The sequence below is a fragment of the Anneissia japonica genome, unplaced genomic scaffold (assembly GCF_011630105.1).
Source record: "Anneissia japonica isolate Jap-2015-1 unplaced genomic scaffold, ASM1163010v1 scaffold2756_len2360902_cov194, whole genome shotgun sequence".
NCBI lineage: Eukaryota > Metazoa > Echinodermata > Crinoidea > Comatulida > Comatulidae > Anneissia > Anneissia japonica.
In genome coordinates, this window is record NW_022719050.1 from 1,441,420 (window position 1) to 1,441,887 (window position 468).

Sequence of the window (468 nt, forward strand, 5' to 3'; positions counted from 1 at the left end):
CAAATGTTGCAGTAAAGTCGGCCGGTGGCTATTGTAACCAATGTATAGGCATTCGCAGTGTTAATGCGATTCTGCGGACCTATTTTCTCGAAATTTCCTGCACAAATGAAGAAAAATACTGAAAAATTTCAAGAAAGTGTACAGAAAATATAATTAATGTTTCAGTAATAATAATTTTATAATCAATATATAAATCCACTTAAGTAACTGCAGATTTTGGCAGTCCATTGACTAGACAGTTTAGCTAGCACATTATTACTGCGCATGTTTTTCCTTTTTATATTGTGTATATCTGTTAATAATTAACAGAAATTTGTAATTTTCTTAGAAATATTCCTAACAATTGAAACTTTCCATGAAATAATTTCTCTTTCCTTCCAGTTAGGTTGAATTTTTTACCTTGCACCTTTTTTCTTTACTATCCCTTTAATATCTATTTTCTTTTTAATATTGTTTCATCCTTTTTCT